Below are 20,452 nucleotides of genomic sequence, written 5' to 3'. Positions count from 1 at the left end.
TCCAATTCACATCAGTTCCATTATGATCAAGCAACACAGTTTTTAAAGAAGTTGCAGCTATAGTGGAAAGGAAGTCCAGGAAGATTACTGCCTTTGTGGAACTTTTATTCTAGTTGGAAGAAAGAGAAAAAATCAAGAAATATTTGGAAAAGGAATTTCAGATAGAGACAAGTGCTATAAATGGATTATGACATTGTGAAACAAGGTGCCCAGAAATGAAGGGACATCTCAATAGTATCATCAGAAAAAAGCTGTCACAGGGAGCAAGGGTAGAGGTGACACAGGGAAGTTAGGAAGGTGTCCGACATACAATGATAGGGACATTGGAATATGTGGAGCTGCCCAAAGTGAGTGAAAAGCCAGTGTACAATCAGAGAAGCATGGAAAGGTTTGCTATGTACAGAACAGTATTCAGGGCAGGGAGACAGATGTTCAGCCCACAAGGAAAGGGAGCAAGCCAGAAAACGGCCCTGGAGGCAGATACCCAGTGCCTTGCTAACACTGGACAGGAGTTTGGATTTTGTTCCTGAAGGTGAAGAAAAGTCATTGCCTCTTCTCGTCTTGAACTTTCTTGAAGACAGAGCACATGAATGATTCTGAATAAGGAGGAATGTTTTATTTCTTGTAAGTGTCAAGGAAATGCCATCATTAATAATAATAAAAACTTATTATATATTCTGGATCATCACGTTTTATGTACCCTAGTGATACCATTCCCAAATTCTCACAAAATCCTAGAAGTCACTATCGTCTTATAGATCCATGAAAATGAGACTCAGGCAGGTGACTCACCAAGCTTCTGGTGAGTGCAGAGCTCCAGCTAAATCAGTCCCACACTGGAATGATGCAGAGTAAAATAACAGGGTTGTTCCTGAGCCCAGTCTGTTCCCCTAGAGACCAGCACTGCTTCCCTTGTACCTGGCTAATGCCTCTATGTGCAGCTTTCAGTGCAATTAGGCATATAATGAATACTTATGTTGAGCAAGATAATGCTATTTTCTGAAAAGAATAATGAATATATAGAATAAGTTGTTGAACAAAGAGAATCTACTGGGGCATGTGAAATTAAAATGTTGCTGGAAGGTCAAAATTAATTTTGAAAACATTGGTGGAACAGAGTTTTACAGAAAGAAAATTGAGAAAATAAAAACTGCATGAGTTCAATGAACAAAAAGGGCAAAACATCTATCTAGAGGTCTTTTGCCTTTGCCGGAATTCATTAACTTTTATTTTGGCTTCAACTCTTTCAAAAAGTTCTGCCTTAAGGAATTCTTAATTTGGATTTAATGTGGCCCATGGAAGCAAAGTGAAGACTGGAGTGGCTCAGAGGCTGAGCAGATGCTGGGAGGAGTCTAAGACCACCCAGAGAGGTCCAGGATCAATGGGGTGCTGGGGGGTAGAGCAGGAAGGAAGGACTATTTTGATACCAGACAGTGTGATTATAACTGCCTGTGAGCCAGAATCAATCTTTCTTATAAAGGCAAATGACCTCAAAAAACACAGGACCCAGAAACTCCAACATTTCTCTTATCTGTCTCTGTCTTTTGACAATTGATGAAGTCTAAACACTGCGAGTGTTTCTCAACAGCAGACTCAGAACTCAGTATTTTCAGATCCTTAAGAATTATGTCACTACTGCTCATCAAAAATTTTAAAGTCTACATGTTTTTCATAAACAAACAGATGACCTTTTAATTAATCAGAAAGGAAGAAAGGAAGCAAAGTCTCGATAACCTCCACCACACAAACAAGTTTTGTATTTTATAACATTTCTTTTATTATTTCATTATATGGGTATCATTCATTGAGCTATATGTGTACACTTGTTGCTTCTCTTTATTATTTTTTAATTGGTGGAAATTTGTATTACATACATGATAGAAGGATTATCTAGTATAACATGTTTGTTAAAATTACCTTCTGGATTCCAGGTTGCTTAACATTGAAGAGTGGCTCTGCTATTACCAAACAGAAATTATAGTAATTCCTGGATAGTAAGTGCATAATGAATAACCACACTCACATAATAATTATCATTATTGCAGTTATTTTTAAGACATGTTCACATAAATGTTCTTATATTTAAGTGTTCTGGTACAAGAAAAGTTATGTTACTAGTGAAATTTTTTAAAAAGTCTTATTAGAATTTGAGCACATTTTTTTTTTCATATAATGTAGAAGATGCTGCCAGTCATCATTGTTTTGGGCACACCAAGCCCAGAAACTTTCCCCTGAAGACACCTGTAATTCTTACGTCCTGGGTCTGTCTATAACCTCTAGAGCATGTGTCATGCACCCAATGAGCCATAAGTGCTATAGAGATACTGTCTCTATGACAGTCCTCCACCAATGACAGAGCCGGGGCAGATAAAGACACCAGTTTCCTGGTCCCTTGGGTGGAGCAACACTGAAGTACACCCTGTATGTCTCATGAAGTCTCCAGTAGGACTGAACCCCAGTTTCCAATAGTGACAAGCTGTTTACAAACTATATTTATTTTTAGTGGCTTATCTCCTTGTCTATTTATTTGCTTTTTTTACTGTATTTCCTATAATCATTTCTCAGACAAACAACTTGGACAAATCCTTAACTCAGGGTCTATTTCCAGGAAAATTCAATCTGATACATATTATCAAAGTTTTTTTTTTTTTTTTTTTTTTTATTGCACTCTTTTGAAATACACATTATAATGACCACACAGTATTCAATTGAGGGGTATATGATATTTTTTACTAATATTCCACTGTTGCGCATTACATTGTTTTCCCATTTCAATATTAAAAACATTGCCAGAATGAATAAATGAATATCTTTGTGTAAAAAGGCTTAAAAAAATCAAGTATAATTTCCACAGTTAGATTATCCTCAAGTAAGGAGTTAATTGGTCAAAAAATACAAGCTCTTAAATATTTCTTGACTATATATTTTGAAACTGATTTCCAATAAGTATTCATTACTGTCATGAGCGAGGTAGGATGCTCAACAATTCTTTAAAATTTTGTTTTCACGGAGTGCCCATTTTATTTAACCTGTACTCATTTCAAAGTGGAAGTGAAAGTTGCTCAGTAGTGTCTGACTCTTTGCGACCCCATGGACTATACAGTCCGTGAATTCTCCAGGCAGAATAATGGAGTGAGTAGCCTTTCCCTTCTCCAGTGGATCTGCCCAACCCAGGGATTGAATCCAGGTCTCCTGCCCTGCGGGCAGATTCTTTACCAATTGAGCTCTTAGGGATTTCATTTCAAAGAATAAGTTTATTTCCCATTATCTTTTTAATGTTGGAGAGAGAATAGCATGGTTGATGAGAACCTCACCTTGGAGCCAATTAAATCCATCCCAGAGCTGCTTTCTACTTTAGTTCACCACTTACTAAAATACCATGTGATCCTTCCCACAAAGGCTTGTGAGAAAGCTATCAACTGCATTCTTCCAAACGCTACCATTCCCTCTTCTGCACAGTGGCCATGCTTCGGGGAAGCACTTATAACATAAGCCTACGAGATAGGATAATAATCATTCCTATTTGTATATTGCAACTTCCTTGTATACTCAACTCCTGAAACAGAGTAGACCTTGAAAATATATTTAAGGAACAAAATTGGATCATTTGTTAAGATGTGGATGGACCTAGAAAGTGTCATGTAGAGTTAAGTAAGCAGAAAGAGGAAAATAAATATTGTATATTAATGTATATAACTGGAATCTAGAAAAATGGCATCAGTTTAGTTCAGTTCAGTCGCGCTGCTGCTGCTGCTGCTGCTGCTGCTAAATCACTTCAGCTGTGTCCGACTCTGTGCGACCCCATAGATGGCAGCCCACTAGGCTTCTCTGTCCCTGGGATTCTCCAAGCAAGAATACTGGAGTGGGTTGCCATTTCCTTCTCCCATGCATGAAAGTGAAAAGTGAATGTGAAGTTGCTCAGTCGTGTCCAACTCTTTGCAACCTCATGAACCACAACACATCAGGCCTTCCTGTCCATCACCAACTCCCGGAGTTCACTCAACTCATGTCCATCGAGTTGGTGATGCCATCCAGCCATCTCATCCTCTGTCATCCCCTTCTCCTCCTGCCCCCAATCCCTCCCAGCATCAGAGTCTTTTCCAATGAGTCAACTCTTCGCATGAGGTGGCCAAAGTATTGGAGTTTAACCTTTAGCATCAGTCCTTCCAAAGAACACCCAGGACTGATCTCCTTTAGAATGTACTAGTTGGATCACCTTGCAGTCCAGGGGACTCACAAGAGTCTTTTCCAACACCACAGTTCAAAAGCATCAATCCTTCGGCACTCAGCTTTCTTCACAGTCCAACTCTTGCATCCAAACATGATCACTGGAAAAACCATAGCCTTGACTAGATGGACTTTTTTTGGCAAATTAATGTCTCTACTTTTTAATGTGCTATCTAGATTGGTCATAACTTTTCTTTCTAGGAGTAAGTGTCTTTTAATTTCATGGCTGCAATCACTATCTGCAGTGATTTTGGAGCCCAAAAAAGTAAAGTCTGACACTGTTTCCACTGTTTCCCCATCTATTTCCCATGAAGTGATGGGACCAGATGCCATGATCTTAGTTTTCTGAATGTTGAGCTTTAAATCAACTTTCTCACTCTCCTCTTTCACTTCATCAAGAGGCTTTTTAGTTCCTCTTCACTTTCTGCCATAAGGGTGGTATCATCTGTGTATCTGAGGTTATTGATATTTCTCCCAGCAATCTTGATTCCAGCTTGTGCTTCTTCCAGCCCAGCATTTCTCATGATATACTCTGCATAGAAGCTAAATAAGCAGAGTGACAATATACAGCCTTGACGTACTCCTTTTCCTATTTGGAACCAGTCTGTTGTTCCATGTCCAGTTCTAACTGTTGCTTCCTGACCTGCATACAGGTTTCTCAAGAGGCAGGTCAGGTGGTCTGGTATTCCCATCTCTCAGAATTTTCCACAGTTTATTGAGATCCACACAGTCAAAGTCTTTGGCATAGTCAATAAAGCAGAAATAGATGTTTTTCTGGAACTCTCTTGCTTTTTCGATGATCCAGCAGATATTGGTAATTTGATCTCTGGTTCCTCTGCCTTTTCTCAAACCAGCTTGAACATCTGCAAGTTCACGGTTCATGTATTGCTGAAGCTTGGCTTGGAGAATTTTAAGCATTACTTGGCATAGATGAGCTTATTTGCAAAGCAGAAATGAAGACACGGATGTAGAGAATAACTGTATGAACACCAAGAGGGAAAGGGGCTGGTGGGAGCAATTGAGAAATTTGAATTGATACATATATACTATTGTTACTATGTATAAAATACGTAACTATTGAGAACATACTGTAGAGCACAGGGAACTCTGCTTAATGATCATGGTAGCCTGGAAAGGAAGTCCAAAAGGAAGGAGATACATGTATATGTACAGTTGATTCATTTTGCTATACAGTAGAGACTTACACAACATTGTAAAGCAACTACACTGCAATAAAAATTAATTGAAAAGAAAGAAAATGAGAATATTCAGACCAATCTTGGTCAGGAATAAAGATAATTATGCTGGTATTGAAGGAGGAAACAGACAGAACACGCTCCGTCTTGAAAGCAAGACTCCATCTTGGGCTCACACGCTAGTAAAGTAATGCTCAAAATTCTTCAAGCCAGGCTTCAGCAATATGTGAACCGTGAACTTCCTGATGTTCAAGCTGGTTTTAGAAAAGGCAGAGGAATCAGAGATCAAATTGCCAACATCCGCTGGATCATAGAAAAAAGCAAGAGAGTTCCAGAAAAACATCTATTTCTGCTTTATTGACTATGCCAAAGACTTTGACTGTGTGGATCACAATAAACTGTGGAAAATTCTGAAAGAGATGGGAATACCAGACCACCTGACCTGCCTCTTGAGAAATTTGTATGCAGGTCAGGAAGCAACAGTTAGAACTGGACATGGAACAACAGACTGGTTCCAAATAGGAAAAGGAGTTTGTCAAGGCTGTATATTGTCACCCTGTTTATTTAACTTATATGCAGAGTACATCATGAGAAATGCTGGACTGGAAGAAACACAAGCTGGAATCAAGATTGCCGGGAGAAATATCAATAACCTCAGATATGCAGATGACACCACCCTTATGGCAGAAAGTGAAGAGGAACTCAAAAGCCTCTTGATGAAAGTGAAAATGGAGAGTGAAAAAGTTAATTTAAAGCTCAACATTCAGAAAACGAAGATCATGGCATCCAGTCCCACCACTTCATGGGAAATAGATGGGGAAACAGTGGAAACAGTGTCAGACTTTATTTTTGGGGCTCCAAAATCACTGCAGATGGTGACTGCAGCCATGAAATTAAAAGATGCTTACTCCTTGGAAGGAAAGTTATAACCAGCCTAGATAGCAGATTCAAAAGCAAAGACATTACTTTGCCAAGAAAGGTTCATCTAGTCAAGGCTATGGTTTTTCCTGTGGTCATGTATGGATGTGAGAGTTGGACTGTGAAGAAGGCTGAGCACCGAAGAATTGATGCTTTTGAACTGTGGTGTTGGAGAAGACTCTTGACAGTCCCTTGGACTGCAAGGAGATCCAACCAGTCCATTCTGAAGGGGATCAGCCCTGGGATTTCTTTGGAAGGAATGATGTTAAAGGTGAAACTCCAGTACTTTGGCCACCTCATGGGAAGAGTTGACTCATTGGAAAAGACTCTGATGCTGGGAGGGATTGGGGGCAGGAGGAGAAGGGGACGACAGAGGTGAGACGGCTGGATGGCATCACTGACTTGATGGACATGAGTCTGAGTGAACTTCCGGAGTTGATGATGGACAGGGAGGCCTGGCGTGCTGTGATTCATGGAGTCGCGAAGAGTCCGACGCGACTGAGCAACTAATCTGATCTGATCTGATGGACTTTGATCTATATGCCCAGTATCTATGGAAACAACATACCAACTGGAAAACCAGACCCCCGAGATGGAAGAGCCCCAGGGCTCATACCTAGACTCTCCATCACCTAAAAGAATACCCTAATTATCTGTGTAACCGAATAGAGTCATAAGTTCTATTATGCTTATTGGGGTATGACCACAGGCCTGTTGATAATTGTCCACTGTTAACTACCTAGGCCTAAGGAATATGAATTATGGGTTATCTTTGACTGTATCTTTGTTTTCCTTTGTTCAGACTAGTATCAGGGAATTTGGGGAGGTGGGTTTGGGCAAGTACATTTAGGGTATATAAGGTTTTCACAAAAGCTGGTCAGGGTCCTTGGCTAAGAGGAGACTCTGCCTTGGGCCTGCCAGTGTAATAAACTGCACTCCACTATCTGCATTGTCCTTCTGAGTGAGTTTGTTTCCCAGAACGTGTGGCTACAACAGTATCACTAAAAACAAACAAACAAAAGAAAATTTATCACCTAAAATGTACCAAATATTTTGCATGAAAGTTATTCAGTCATGATAACCATTCAAGTTAGGCATTGACAGTTCCATTTATAGATATTGCAGTTTAAATAATGTCCCCACCAAAATGCATGTCAGAACATAAGAATATGACCTTATTTGGAAATAGGCTCTTTGCAGATGAATTAGTTAAGTATCTTGAGATGAATTCACTTTTGATTTAGGATAGCTGTTAAAATCCAATGAAAAGAAAAAGAAAGCATTAGTAGTGTTCGACTCTTTGAGATCCCATGGACTGTAGCCCACAAGGCTCCTCTGTCCATGAATTCTCCAGGCCAGAATACTGAAGTGGGTAGCCATTCCCTTCTCCAAGGGATCTTCCTGATTCAGGGATTGAACCCAAATCTCCTGCATTGCAGGCAGATCCTTTACTGTCTAAGCCATCAGGTAAGCCCAAAGAAGGGTGTCCTTATATAAAGTGAAGTAGACACAGAGATACAGGTAAGACCAATACAATATTGTAAAGTAAAAAAAATAATAATAAAAATAAATCAATGAGAAAAAAAAAGGCCATGTGAAGTGTCGACTAAGAAGTATATTCATAACCTGAATTGGAGAGTTATTTTATTTGATGGGTATGTTTAGAACTCCAAACCTGAAACACAACATCTCAGTAGCCCTGAGAAAACTGCTCCAAGAAGGCCGGAGTGGAAGTCAGGCTATGTAAAAGTTTGAAACAAAGGGAGCAGGCAGTCTGAACAACAAAGATCAAGTATCACGCTAAGGAATTTAGCATTCTATATGTGGGAAGATGCAAGCCCCTGGGCTCACTGAATTCATTTCATTCATAAGCATCACAGCTATCTGGGGTCAATCCTGTTTCCTTGGTCACCTTACTCTTTGCATTCCCTCAGCTCCTCTGTAATCACCACAGAGGGTGGCAGCAGGATCACTGTTTGGGAGATCTCATTCACAGTTAGAGGCCAGAAATCGCTGATGGTTGTGACATTTCTTTTTTATTAATATAGCAGGGGATATTTTCATTTCACAGAAGATAGAGGCAGAGATTATAAGTATGCTACAAGCCAAGGAGTGTCAGGAGATGCCAGAAGCTGAAACAAACCAGGAAGAAATCTTTTCTGGAGTTTTCTGAAGGTGACCCTGCCCGTATCTTAATTTTAAGCTCCTGACCTCCAAAACTGAGACTAAATTCCTGTTAAGATACTCAGTTTGTGGAAATTTTTTATGACAACCTTAGGAATGAATGCTCTGGGTGGGGAAAGTGATGCTCTGAGCATATCAATTCCCTTCTTTGAGTTTCAGTTTTCAGAATACTGGGATATGAAGGAACTTGGATTTTCCTGGGTTTCTGGGATAAATACCACATGTTGAGCAAAGTTTCCCAGGTTATCAGGGATAGACAACAGGCATTCTACAGCACATGCAGAGAATGAGGCAGACATAGACAAAACAGTGGGTTTAAGATACAATCCAAATTAGCTTAATTTTAACATTCCGTTCATTTTAGAAACAGCTTTTGTTAAATCTTCCTATTTCCTCCTCCTTTGGCAGTTTCACTATTATGAAAAATGATACAGCGAGTTTGCCTGTGACTCCTATTTTCATAATCTAATAAAAGTACCCACATGTTTATAAGTCAGTCAATCACCTATCTCTACATGTGAATTCCACTTTATAACAACAGAACATACTCTGATGACACTAACACTTCCAACCTCTCTCCTTCAGAAATGTTGAAATAGCATGACCTGTTTCCTACAGCCTTAATCACATTAAAAGAGCATTCCTTTTCCTATCATGGAGGAATATAATGCTAAACATGTAAAGGATTATTTATTTAAAAGCATTGAAAGTTTCCCTAGAGTGAATTCTTTCATTTTAGGCAATAGAAAGACTATGTTGTTTTTTGGGACAGTAGAGAGAAATTTGAGGTGGAACTTATCCATTTGCCATCATGAAGGAAAAATTTGATTTGGTAAAATTTGAGTTTTAAACTGTCACTTTCTACAGAATTGTCTTGATTAATTTCACCATCCAAATACTGTATCTTGTTCTGATCATAGATCCTATGTTTAAATTTCCTAAAATTGTCCAGAGGTTATAATATATATGTATGTATACATATATGTAATATCCCAGGTGACACAGTGGTAAAGAATTCACCTGCCAAACAAGGAGAGACCAGAGATGCACGTTTAACCCCTGGGTTAGGAGATCCCCTGGAACTGGAAATTGCCAACTTCTCTTGTATTCTTGCCTGGAAAATTCCATGGAGCCTGGTGGACTGCAGGTGCTCAGGCACACACACACACACACACATATAAAATACTAAATCATCTTATTCCATTACTTAATCTCTCTTATTTCTTCCAATAGAATAGGAAGCAGTTAGGAAGGAAAGTCAATAATATGATATTCCAGACATGAATCCTCTCACCTGACTCAAGATTAGAAGTCCTCTGAAGGTGAAAAGAGAAGCAAATTTGAATACAGTGAGAAAAACAATTACATCGTGTGATACTCAAGTAACATCTTTATTTTAAGGCTAGTCTACCACTTCCTTATTACCCAAAAGTTAAAGAGAACTTTTCTAAAAAGATAGGATCTTGGGACTTCCCTGCTGATCCAGTGGCTATGTCTCTGTACTCCTAATGCAGGGGGCCCAGGTTCAATCCCTGGTCAGGGAACTAGACCTCACATGCTGCAACTAAACATTGCCACAACTGAAAGATCTTGTACGTGATGCCTGGTGCAGCAGAAATAACAATAATAAATTATTTTTTAAAGTAAAATATAGGATCTACTAATGAATATGAGATGTTGGACAAGTCAATAGGATTTCAGGGCCTCCAACTCCATGAAGTCATTGTAAGTTTTATTTGTGAAATTATAACTAAGAACAGCTAATACCATAGCTAAATATTTTGGAAATTCAATAAAATTAGTAAAACTTTCAATCTTATAGGGCCACAAAATCCAATAATAATAAAACAATAGACTTGGGCTTTTGTTTTTATTATCAGAAAATCTCAGGCACCAAAACATGCTATTTGGGATGAGGCCCATAGGGTGCCCAGCTAGCTAAGATTATAATTTCTAGAGAAGATTAATTCCTAGCTAGACCACCACTGTCCTCCAGGCCCAGCAGAATAATCTGCTAGTTGGCCTCCTCTTTTTCACATATGCAGTATTTCAAGGTTGTCTCCAAAAACAACAAAAATACCATTAATTACTACATAACCTTTATTCATTATCCTTTTGTAAGGGATAAATTTCCAAACTACTGACAGTGGCCTTCTGGATTTTTCATGTTCTGGTGCTTACACACCCTCCATGCCCAGCTTAGGTCCTTCCCCACCTTGTTCACCACACTCCATGCTTACAGATTTTCTTTCAGTTCTGGAAAAGCTCAAACTCTTTCCTGCACCAGACTTTAACATATGCTCCTTTGCTCTAACTTGAATGCTCTTTCCTCAATTCTTGACTAAGTCCTATTCATCACTAAACTGTGAAATGAATATCCTCTGCTTTTGGAAAGACCCACAGTGTCTAGTGTCTGTTCTATCTGTATCTTCCAATAACACCTAGAATCTAACCCAAGAGTCTCAGATGAACCTCAATAATTATCCATATTGATTATCTGTTTCTTTCCCATTAGTATCTTCTATAATTACTGTGGTTACTTGTTTTTTATCCCTTTTAATAATACACAGTGTAGGTGCTGTGAAGAGGGAATTACTGTCTCTCTGACTCACATTGCAACTTCCAAGCCTAGTGTAGATTTGTCCTATATATTTATCACTTAAAGGAATGTATGGGATGGTAGAGGAAGAAGCCTACTAGAGTGGGTTGAATAGGAAGTGGAGAGTGCAAAGATAAATCACACGAGACTATTTCTGTGAATGTGAGGCAGACAATATATAAATAGCCAAACAGAAATGAAGAAAAGAGAGAATTCTTATTTTTCATTTTAAATATGGAGTTTGCCAGCATATGTCTATGTGCTAATGGAAATGATTCTATGGAAATATGGATGCTTATGTTTCAGGAGAAGCAGTATATCCAAATAGAGGGGATGAGACACTGGCCCTAGATGTGTGGGAATTGACCTTTGGTAGGGGAAGGAACAACTCTTCCTTTGTATCAGATTAAGAATATAAAGCTGAATAGAATGAGACTACCAGTTGATGATAGGAAAATGATGTAGTTTATCTTTATTGATTTCTTTTTATCCCAATGTCATTTGAGCAACTTCATACTTGAAACAGGAGGTAGAAGGAATGGGTTGGAAATATTATGGGGATAGATGTTATATGAAATTTATTCCTAGGGTGAAAAATGATCCTTCTAGAAAAACAGAGAGGGTATCATGATAGTATTGAGTGCCCATTTGACTTGTACTACAGCTTTGAAGTGAAGCCACTGAGAATGTTTGTGTAATTTTTCCCAGCAGCACAGCACCCAGCAGAGGGTTTTACTCTGCACTTGGACTGTGGCAAGTGTCATAGTGCTTGTCATCAGAAATACCATTAGTTCAATGATTTCAGTGAATAAGCTAGTAAGTATTTTAATGCACTGACTCTGAGTAAACTTCAGGTCTTCTCAGGTCCTTACTAGACCTGAATATAGTAAAGAAAGAGAGGGAAAATACTTTAAGTATTTTAACTTGAATTGGTCACTATTATTATGCCCATTTTACTGATGTAGCAAACTTAAGCTTAGAGTGTTGACTCATCCAAGTTTATACAGTTTAGAAGTGGGATAATTGAGAATCTGGACAAAAGATACAAAGAGACTAAAAAATCCTGCTCCCATTTCTGAAGCACCTGGAGCAAAAGCATTGGGTTGGGAGCAAAAGCAGGGTACTGCGCATGCCCCCTGCACACAGCAGCACAAAGGGGTGGGCAAAACACCTAAACCAGTGCTCTGATCCAACCCTTGGACATAGCCTTACCCTCAACTCCTATGAAGAACCACCTTGCGCCCCCTTGAGGAGAAAGCAAGTATGGGAACGTAATACTTGTTCTTGCTCTCTCCTGCTGCAGCAGGAGCCCTGATAAAGCCTTGCCAGAAAAACGAAGAAGAAGAAGAAAAGAAGTACATTGGTTCTGACATTATTTCAGCAGTCACATACAACAGTGAGAAACATAGAGGTTATACTGGAGGGAAAAGGAGACAGAGGACTCAGCTGAAAGATCAAGGCTCTAAGTGAAAAGAGAATTGTGTGTGTCCAAAGTACTCCAGTAAAGAGAGGCTTTGAGGGCACTTGGTAGGTTGCATCCAAGCTCATCTTACTCCCAATGCTCAGAGCCCAGAGAGTCCCTGACAACATGACATATTTTTATTTTTATTCAGATAAAAACTGAACCACTTAGAACTGAGCTTGTGGTTCACTCTCCATGGTGGCACCTGCCTCTCTTGGTCAGCCCCTCACTGTTAAGTAGCATCTCCTCCAAAAACATTCTGTCCTTGACAATCTGCCACCTTCATGTTCTCTTTATTAAACTAGGCATAAATAAAAGTCCTTCGTTTTTATGTAACCAATAAAAAAGAACAAAACACTTCTCAGAAATTGGATACAAGTGCACAAGTTGAGAGTGACATATTTACATCATGTCAGAAATGAAAAAGGACTGCTTTCTCTTCTTCAAATACATCTGTTCTCATAAAAACATTCTAAAGAGTGTATTGTTTATGAAATCTATGCCTTTAGCTCATTTTTGTTGTTGTTAATAGGGCCGAATTCAGGAGTTACTATTAGAAGAAAGACACCTGATTTTCCTTCATTTCAGTTCAGTTCAGTCCCTCAGTCGTGTCCGACTCTTTGCGACCCCATGAATTGCAGCACATCAGGCCTCCCTGTCTATCACCAATTCCCGGAGTTCACTCAGACTCACATCCATCGAGTTGGTGATGCCATCCAGCCATCTCATCCTCTGTCATCCCCTTTTCTTCCTGCCCCCAATCCCTCTCAGCATCAGAGACTTTTCCAGTGCATCAACTCTTCACATGAGGTGGCCAAAGTACTGGAGCTTCAGCTTTAGCATCATTCCTTCCAAAGAACACCCAGGACTGATCTCCTTTAGAATGGACTGGTTGGATCTCCTTGTAGTCCAAGGGACTCTCAAGAGTCTTCTCCAACACCACAGTTCAAAAGCATCAATTCTTCGGCACTCAGCTTTTCACAGTCCAACTCTCACATCCATACATGACTACTGGAAAAACCATAGCCTTGACTAGACAGACCTTTGTTGGCAAAGTGATGCCTCTGCTTTTGAATCTGCTATCTAGGTTGGTCATAACTTTCCTTCCAAGGAGTAAGCATCTTTTAATTTCATGGCTGCAATCGCCATCTGCAGTGATTTTGGAGCCCAGAAAAATAAAGTCTGACACTGTTTCCACCGTTTCCCCATCTATTTCCCATGAAGTGATGGGACCAGACGCCATGCTTAGTTTTCTGAATGTTGAGCTTTAGGCCAACTTTTTCACTCTCCACTTTCACTTTCATCAAGAGGCTTTTTAGTTCCTCTTCACTTTCTGCCATAAGGGTGGTGTCATCTGCATATCTGAGGTTATTGATATTTCTCCCAGCAATCTTGATTCCAGCTTGTGCTTCTTCCAGCCCAGGGTTCATTACATGAAGTCAATTCTTTCAAACATAATTTTACCTTGATATAGTGAATGCTGTGTTAAGTGGAAATTTAAGGCTAGTAACAATAGACATCAATCTGATCTTATTTTAATGAAGAGGAGAATAATACCTTGAGTCTACAAGTGATCATATACTGGGAGTTAACTCTTGATTGTGCATATTGTCATATGAGATGGTGAGTTCTCATATGTGATTCCAGCAGTGCTGATGCCTCAGTGAGTATCTTCTCAGTGCTGGGAAAGTTTAGGCACTTGCTAGAGATGAAAATAGTCAGACATTGCCATACAATGCAACTGATGAAATTATACTTTCAAAAAGTATGCAATGAAGTTTTTCATGCTTGTTATCCTAGGCTAAAACCATTTAACTGCTTTTCTAATTTAATCTTTACAACAAACCTCTGTAAGCTAACTCAATTTTATGAATAAATCTCTGATATGTCAGATGAATCTGTCAACATCACAAAGTTGGAAGGTGGCTGCCCTATGATTCCAGTCTAGGATTTCTGCCCTATGGACTTCATTACTGTTCTATACTAAATGTCTCAAGGAATTGTGAAGACCCAAACCAGGATGCTAAGTTATTTCCTGAAATCTGAAGAGCAACTTTGGGATTAAGTGACATAAAATCAAGGCTAAAAACCAAGTACATGTGGTGAATATAAAAGGCTTAAACCAAACACAATACTGTTCTAAAAATTAAACCAAACACAATACTGTTCTAAAAATTCTGTAGTTCTTAGAGTCACAGATTGATAGGGAAGTAAAAAACACCAAGATCCATCTCTTTACCCGGATAAAAGTTGCAATGGAAAATCTGTCTGATATAACCATTTTGGAACTCTAGAGTTTATAGAAAGCTTGAAACTTCCAGATGAAGACTTAGACAGCAAGTTGTGGTTTAATTCTGACAATTTTAGCTCCTAATTTACTAGCAGCAACCCATCTGATACCCCAACCATGTGTCAAGCATCCATGTAAGTATCCCTGAAGCAGAAGCCAAAAGGATATGCAAAAACAATGCTGTCCTACAAATACTGGGTATCTGTCCTCTGATTGCTGGTTCCTGCTTCTAATCACAGAGGTGCAGACAAGAGGTGGGCAGTCACTATATTTGCATCGACCCCAATGTTGCAAACTCCTCTTCCTCAGACTGAAGTCGCTTCCAAGGAAGTTAAAGGACTGGCACTCTTTTATCTCCTTTCTGTTTTCTCTTTTTCCCCTTTGTGGAAATAAAAAATAAAAAAAAAACAAACAATTAAAGGCTAGGACATTTAAAAACAACTGTATGTGTGGGGAAATACAGACCATGTGTGCCCAGGGAAAGCTCTAGTAAAGATCTGAGAAGATCTTAAGTTGAATCTCAGACTTATCCTCAGCAAGAAATAGCCTGAAATAATTTTAAAAATAAGCAAAACAATCACAAAATCCAGCAAACCCCAGGGAAGGGGAAAACCTGATTTCCAGAGTTATCACATTATTAGGTTCAAACGTCTAACTTTCAACAACAAAACAACAAAAATCACAGAGTTTACAAAGAAACAGGAAAGTACAGGCAGACCATTCAAAAAAAAAAAAAAATTAAGTCAAAAGAAACATTCCCTGGGCGGGGCGGGGTGGGGAAACTTTATGGAACATATAGTAGACAAAGATGAAAACAACTTCTTAAAGGTACTCAAAGAACCAAAGAAAAATGTGAATAAAGTCAAGACAATAATGTATAAACAAGACAAAAATGTCTATTAAGACATAGAAAACCTAAAAAGAAACAAAAAATAAATTTTGGAACTGAAAAGTACAGTAACAGAAATGAAAAGTTTACTAAAGGAATTCAAAGGCCTATTTGAGCAGACAGGAGAAAGAATCAGTAAACATGAAAATAAGCTAATGGAAAATATTAACTGTAAAGAACAGTAAACAAAAATTGAGAAAAGTAAAAAAGGCGTAAGTGAGAGTGTTAACAGCCTCAGTAGGGAGGTCAGAGGTCCCCAAGGGGCAGGAGGAAATAAACTGCAAGTGGCAAATGCCTTTTTATCTTTTCTTTTCTAATCCTGTGTTGTCATGGCTACACCTGGTTCTTCCTGAACTTAACTTTATCTCAAACCTTGAGCTAACAATGTGTTTTTCTCATGAAAATGTATTCCTTAAGATATGTTAATGAACTATGTATTTGCTTTGCAAATCCTCCTTTCTTCACGATTCATGTAAATTGTTTTATGGCTGGGGATGACTCACCTTGTGCCAATGCTATCTCAAAATGCATGTTGTGGGTGAGGGGTCTAGTGCAGCGCTCTCTCATATTAAGGCATTTCTGTTCTCTAAGTAGGAGCTTGCTAGCAGGTATATAGCTCCTTGATAAAAGTTAGCAAGGGGGCACTCTTCTGTCCCCCTCTGATGTCTATATCAGAAGCTTTCAGCATCTCTTTTATACTTTAATAAAACTTTGCTGCACAAAAATTTCTGAGTGATCAAGCCTTGTCCCTGGCCCCAGATCAAATTCCTCTCCTCCGGAGGCTACAAATCCTGGTGTCATTCACAGCTCATAGCAGCAACCTTTCATAAGGAAGATGTGGGACTCAATCAAATGGACAAATATAGACATTGTGGTGGTCCAAAATGAAAAAAAAAAAAAATGGCAGAGAGGATGTTTTAAAAATAATAGCTAAACACTTCCCAAATGAATATGATAACATACATGAATACAAAGATGATGAAATACATGAACTTTAACATCCAAAATGCTCAGCAAATTCCAAGTGGAATGAACTCAGAGACCACAAGTTACGTTATAATCAAACTTTCAAAAGCAAAAGGCAGGAGCTGGAAAGCAAAAAGAAAGAAGTGAGTCAAAGCACACAAGTGATGCCCAAAAAGAAAATCATCAGGTTTCTCATCAGGGACATTGAAAGCCAGAAGGTAGTGGGCCCAAATATTCAAAGTGTTAAAAATAGAAAAGAGCTGTCAAGAAGAATTCTATGCCTGGCACAGCTACCTTTCAAAAGTGAGGAGGGAGAAATTAGGGTATTCCCAGCTAAAAAAATAAAATTACAGTATCCTCAAAAATGATAAAATACTTAGGCATTAACTCAGAAAGTGAAAGACTTGCACAATCAAAACTTTAATACATTCTCTAAGGAAATGAAGGGAGTCATAAGGAAACACATCCCTGTTCATGGATTGGAAGACAATGTTGTTGAAATGTCCATACAATCCAAAGCAATCTACAGACTCACTGCCAACTCTATCAAAATCCCAATGATGTTTGCATACACAGAAAAATCCATCCTAAAATTCATATGGAATCTCAAGGGACCTTGAATAGCCAAAGCAATTTTGAGAAATAGCAAACAGGCCAGACTCAATTTCTGATTTCAAGCTTTATAATAAACCTATAATGGCACCCCACTCCAGTACTTTTGCCTAGAAAATCCCATGGATGGAGGAGCCTGGTAGGCTGCAATCCACGGGGTCGCTAGAGTTGGGTATGACTGAGCGACTTCACTTTCACTTTTCCCTTTCATGCATTGGAGAAAGAAATGGCAACCCACTCCGGTGTTCTTGCCTGGAGAATCGCAGGGATGGGAAGCCTGGTGGGCTGCCGTCTATGGGGTCGCACAGAGTCAGACACGACTAAAGCAACACAGCAGCAGCAGCAGCAGCATAGTAATCAAGACAGTGTGTTACAGTTGAAACAAAGAAACAAATAAACAAAAAACAAGCAAACAAAAAAACCCAGACATACAGACCAGTGAAATGGAAAAGAAGGCTCATAAGCAAACCCACATAAATGCAGCTAAATGTTTTTGACAAGCCTGACAAGATCAGTCAACGGACTGACACTGAATGTCCGTCAGTGAATGGACAAAAGCCACTCAATGAAAAGACAGTCTTTTCAATGAATTATTCCGGGACAACTGGATAACCATATGCAAAATGATGAAGCAGGACTCTTACCTAACATTATACACAAAAATCAATTCAAAATGGATGAAAGGTGTACATATAACATCTAAAATCATAAATCACTCAGAAGAAAACCTAGGACAAAAACTTCATGTCACTGAATTTGGCAATAATTTCTTGGATAAGACTCCAAAGATGTAGGTAACACAATAAAAAAACAAACATATTGGACTTCATGATATTAACAGATGTGTATACCAGCAACACTATCATTAGAATAAAAAAGTAACCCACAGTATTGGAGAAAATATTTGAAAATTATATACCTGATATATACATCCAGAATATATAGAGAAATCCTAAAACTCAACAACAAAAATATAAAGGACCTAATTCAAAAATATGCAAAGGACTTGAGTGGATATTTCTCCACACAGTACATGCAAATGTCCAATATTCACATGAAAAGATGCTCAATATCAGTAGTCATAAGTGAAATGCAAATCAAAGCTACAATGAGATACCAGCTCACACCCATTAGGAGGCTACTATTTAAGTACAGAAAAGAAAACAAGTGTTGGTGAGAATTTGGAGAATTTAGGATCCTTGTGTATTGCTAGTGAAAACTGCTATGGAAAACTATGGTAATTCCTAAAAATAGAATTTCTATATAATCCAGCAAATCCACTTCTGGCATATACCCTAAATAATTGAAAAGAAGATCATAAAAGAAAAAATGTATGCCCATTTTCATAGTAGCATTATTCACAATTGCTAAAATGTGGAGGCTCCCCAAGTACCCAGGGACAGGTAAATGGATAAACAAAATGTGTATACATACAATGGAATATTATTCAGCTTTAAGTGATAAAGAAATTCTGGAATATATTACAACATGCATGAAACAATATTTTGCTAAGTGAAATAAGTCAGTCACAAAAAAAAAAAACACAAATATTGTATGATTCCATATATATGAGGCACTTAAAATAGTCAAAATTATAGAGATTAAAATTATAATTGTTCCTATTAAGTTGGAATCGGGGAAAAAGAGAGTTACTGTTTAGAGGATACAGAACCTCAGTTTTTCAAGATGAAAAGATTTCTGAAGATGGATGCTGGCAATGGTTTCACAATATTATGTATGTATTTAATACCACTGAACTATACTTTAATAATGTTTAAAATTGCAAATCTTATGTTATATATTTTGCTACAACAGTAAGTTGAAACAAACAAAAAAAAATCCTGTAGAATTTAACTCTCAGTTTAGTTTTATTTGCTCTTACTATTGTGTATGGTAAAGTAGTAAAGTAATGCTCAAAATTCTTCAAGCCAGGCTTCAGCAATATGTGAACCATGAACTTCCTGATGTTCAAGCTGGTTTTAGAAAAGGCAGAGGAACCAGAGATCAAATTGCCAACATCCGCTGGATCATAGAAAAAGCATAGAAAAAGAGAGTTCCAGAAAAAACATCTATTTCTGCTTTATTAACTATGCCAAAGCCTTTGACTGTGTGGATCACAATAAACTGTGGAAAATTCTTCAAGAGATGGGAATACCAGACCACCTGATCTGCCTCTTGAGAAATTTGTATGCAGGTCAGGAAGCAACAGTTAGAACTGGACATGGAACAACAGACTGGTTCCAAATAGGAAAAGGAGTTTGTCAAGGCTGTATATTGTCACCCTGTTTATTTAACTTACATGCAGAGTACATCATGAGAAATGCTGGAATGGAAGAAGCACGAGCTGGAATCAAGATTGCCAGGAGAAATCTCAATAACCTCAGATATGCAGATGACACCACCCTTATGGCAGAAAGTGAAGAGGAACTCAAAAGCCTCTTGATGAAAGTGAAAGAGGAGAGTGAAAAAGTTGGCTTAAAGCTCAACATTCAGAAAACGAAGATCATGGCATCTTGTCCCACCACTTCATGGGAAATAGATGGGGAAACAGTGGAAACAGTGGCAGACTTTATTTTGGGGGGCTCCAAAATCACCGCAGATGGTGACTGCGGCCATGAAATTAAAAGACGCTTACTCCTTGGAAGGAAAGTTATGACCAACCTAGACAGCATATTCAAAAGCAGAGACATTACTTTGCCAACAAAGGTTCGGCTAGTCAAGGCTATGGTTTTTCCTGTCGTCATGTATGGATGTGAGAGTTGGCCTGTGAAGAAGGCTGAGTGCCGAAGAATTGATGCTTTTGAACTGTGGTATTGGAGAAGACTCTTGAGAGTCCCTTGGACTGCAAGGAGATCCAACCAGTCCATTCTGAAGGAGATCAGCCCTGGGTGTTCTTTGGAAGGAATGATGCTAAAGCTGAAACTCCAGTACTTTGGCCACCTCATGTGAACAGCTGACTCATTGGAAAAGACTCTGATGCTGGGAGGGATTGGAGGCAGGAGGAGAAGGGAACAACAGAGGATGAGATGGCTGGATGGCATCACTGACTCTATGGACGTGAGTCTGAGTGAACTGTGGGAGTTGGTGATGGACAGGGAGGCCTGGTGTA

This window comes from Bos javanicus, chromosome 2, assembly GCF_032452875.1.
Source record: "Bos javanicus breed banteng chromosome 2, ARS-OSU_banteng_1.0, whole genome shotgun sequence".
Classification (NCBI taxonomy): Eukaryota; Metazoa; Chordata; class Mammalia; order Artiodactyla; family Bovidae; genus Bos; species Bos javanicus.
Note: the sequence above shows the minus strand (reverse complement) of the source record.